Here is a 4,037-nt window from a genome sequence, read left to right as displayed (position 1 = left end):
TTTCGCAACACTTGTGATACTCGAGTTCTACTGATGCCTAAATTAGACTGAATCATCTCCATGACAACTGAGCAAACTTCCCTCAGCTAATGAAGGCCACACAAGATGACCCTGAGTTCTGGGAATTCTCTAACAAATGCAGCTCATTCATAAAGTCTTTGTTTTTCAAATATAAATGTTTTTTTTTTAATATTACTTAGAATTGTGTATTATAAGCAACAGTCGAGGATTTGCAGGTTCCCTCTGCTCTGCAGGGGGTGTAATGCAAAGCTACAGTCTGTATCTGTTTCTGTCACATGTAAGCTGATTTCAGACATGCTCTAAGCTCCAAAATTAAAGAATTACACCACTCGATAGAGCACCGGATGAACAGGGTCTTTATTTGAGGACGCAAATGTCCGAGTGAGACGCTCCGGGCCTTTTTTCCAGAGTTTCTCCTGCCAGCGTCCTTGTGAAAACTAATGTCTGGATGAGCCGATGTGAGAACACAGCCGCCTCCAGAGGATTCACCGCGAGCGAGTGGGCATAGTGATGTTGAAAAAGCAAGACTGAAATAACAAAAGAATAGAAATTTCTCAGGATGAAAAAGAGGTGCCACACATGACATCAACGAGGATGTCAAAAGAGCTTTTGGTGATCAAAGACAAAGACTCAGGATCTCTGCAGCAGATTTAATATGTTACTTTTACGCACATGCATAAAAAGCTGGTTTTCAAATATTTGTGATGAGAAATTTGAAAGCTAATGACAAGTGGGCCACAATAGCTCACATGGCCCTGCTACATGTAAAGAAAATTATACAAATAAAAGGTTCAAATAAAAATACATTTTGCTTGTCTGTTCATTAGACTGAGTAAGTCATTGAATAAAAATTTGAAAGGCTCCCATGGCCCATTAGCATGCAGTTATGAGACGGCCTCTAATTTCATCTTCTCTGTTTCCTGACGGCTGTTACGGTGGCAAGCTTCAATGAGATCACGTCGTCATTTATGCACTGCACGACTGATCTGGAGGAGAAGGAGCATCAGTAATCATCTGAGTATTACACTTAAATCCTTAAGTGCACCTCTGTGCTTTCAGCCATTGGCCTGTTTGTTCTGGCACAGATGTATCATGAAAAGTCACGTTGCTTCAGCGGCCAACAGCCCTGCACTTTGCACATTCAGCAACCACAGGGATTTCTGTGATACTGAAGAAAAAGTCTGAATAAGGCTGAGAAAGAATGCAGATGTTTTTCATATTTGAGTAATGGATCTGGATTGTACATACAAAACTACTTCACTGAGATGTTTTCAGTATTTTTCTTTTTGGTTTTGGGGTATTTCAAATAAGCTCACATCACTGTTAATTCCAGGCAGCTGTTTTCACACAGAACCTCAGATAAACTCATTCGATGCTACACTACCTGCTCTGCTGTCAGAACAAAGTCAGACTCTTAATAATAAACAAAATAGAGCATTTAGCAGAGCAAAGCAGAACTGGGCTTTGGTTCATCAGTTGAATATTAACAAAGTGTATTCTTCTGCGTGTAAATAATTTGCAAAACCTTATGACATGTTAATATGTGTTATGTTTAGTTATTACTCTGCTCTGCTGCCCCAAAGTGGCAAAATCAAAATGCAGCTTTAAAAACAAGCAGCCAAACATGTACACACAGAAAACTGCTCGAACAATATGAAACAAAAGTTCTACCAAATTTCACACACGTATAGGAACCAGTCACCAATATGCCTGATTTTATCATCATAAATTATTTCCTGAGAAATCAATAAAAATGTACAAAAAAAAATGGATCTAGTGGTTTCATCTCTGACCAAAACCACATCTTTCCAGCACGTTTTGTGGTGTCAGTCCATCTATTTGTTTTTACTAAATCTTGCTCGAGAAGGAACAAGCATTCAAACATTTAACAAACAGACAGAAGGGGGTGAAAGCATGACCTCCTCGGTGGAGGTAAAAATGAGATTTAATCATAAACAGCCTGCTTAAAGACTACATTCAAATTCTGACCTTTCTTCCTCCCTCAGTCAGATTTAAAAACCGTAACGAGTCTAGAAGAATATAACACAATTGAGTCAGACTGACACATTGCTACTTCTGCTCTTTATTAGGATATTCAAGAATACAGCATCTCTGACAAATTCACTGCAATATTTCATAGTTTACTTTCAATCTTTTTCAACTCCTTTATTTAAATTTCATTTTAATGCACATCAAACAAAGGGAGCATGAAAAACAACTGAAAAACCCATCCACACTCATTATTTCATTCGCATCCCTCTTTTAAAATTCAGTTTTCCTCAAATTAAGAGCTCACAGACTGTCATGGGACATCATCTGTGTGGACCCAGTGGGTCTATGACAAACATGAATCAACAGCATCTTATTAAGGATGACCTTGATATTACATATTAAGTTTGGCCTGTCAATCAGAAGCCAGTCCCCACCCATGTTTGCACATTAGGCATGAGACTGAGGAGAGGGTGAGTGTTCCCCATTCAAGCTCTCACAGTTTCCCAGGTAACCATCACAGGTTGGTCTGGCCAATAAGGTGATGTTAACCCTGGCTTCTGAACAGGCAGGACAATGGCGGAGGCCAGCAGACTCATGGGAATCCATGGAGGCTGAGCAGAGATGTGACGGCATTCTTTGTTGCTGCACTCACCTCGCTCTGCCTTTTCTTTACACTGACGGCCTCCACAGAGATCAGAAAACGACAGGATAATATGATGCTGTTGCCAAGTTTGATAAAGAATCTTTATCATCCATTCGCCTAATGAGCCTGATATGATGTCTCTTATTAGGTTATGAGAGGTTCAAATTCTACTGGTGTTCCAGCAGCGTTTACCATCTCACAGTTAACAGAAGTACGAAAGGTGTCTCAGGTGTAAGTGTCACATTCTCTGCTCCAAACACATTTGCTGTAGAAGAGTCAGTTTCTAGGTCAGTTTAAGAATCTTGAGGTCAAAATGTCCACAGGGCGATGGAACCTAGAAACGCCAGCCCAGTGCAGAGAATGTGAATCCGTCGTTACTTAACTGATGTAACACAACTCAATATCCATCTCACAATTAAATCTATAACCTGTAAAAATACATACAATCATCTACCTACTAACTCCACAGAGGTCTGTGTGTGGAACAGATATTTCACGAACCAGTTATCTGGTGTGTTGTTATAACTTATATATAAACCACAAAAATATTGCAGATAAACCTGGTAGGATGAGCACAAAGCTCTCGAACTTCACTCTGCACCACAGACGGTTTATCAAAAAGCTCTGCGCACAACTTTCAACACACAAACAATAAAAAGCGACAGTTTATTATAGAGCTGTTTGAGGAGGACTCACTTATGACAAGGAATAATTTTAAGTAGCTCTGAACTATCAGCACAGGACAAGAGACTAGTCTATTCCAATCAGGCAGGTTATTGAGAGAGAACTGTATATTGTAGAAATATTACTTATATTTCATTGTCTATTTAATTATCTCAAGATCTATAACAAATCAAACATTTTCTGTATTTGTCATGATACATTTTTAATTTTTAACACTACTTTTTGTGTAAGGACATGTTGAGGCTTGGAAAATGAAGATTAGAATTAGGTGACTTGTGATGGTTAACGGTAAAGGGCAAAGGAATGTACTGTGTGTGTGTGTGTGTGTGTGTAGATATCCTCATGTGTGGTAAACAGGGAGAACTGTTATGGCCCGTCCTAATTACTGGAGTGACTGGAGAATTGTGTAATTTATTTCAATTGCTTTTTGACATTTGGAGAACGGCTTCTGCAGTGACTGTGCCTCAGTAATTATTCAATTACACAAGCTAATTGACACCCTGTATTGTCTTTTATAGGTTGATTTATTGGGTAATTGTGCCGCCTCTAAAAAGCCACTTCACCCTCGCTATTGAAAGTCTGCGCTTGTTCAGGTCACAGGGCACTTTTCAGGGTCCGCAACAATGGAGAGAACAAAGATTTCATCATGTATTTTAATTGGAGCTGTTGCTTGTTGTAAGTGTTTTTTTACACGAAC

This window comes from Paralichthys olivaceus, chromosome 23, assembly GCF_024713975.1.
Source record: "Paralichthys olivaceus isolate ysfri-2021 chromosome 23, ASM2471397v2, whole genome shotgun sequence".
NCBI classification, from domain to species: domain Eukaryota; kingdom Metazoa; phylum Chordata; class Actinopteri; order Pleuronectiformes; family Paralichthyidae; genus Paralichthys; species Paralichthys olivaceus.
Note: the sequence above shows the minus strand (reverse complement) of the source record.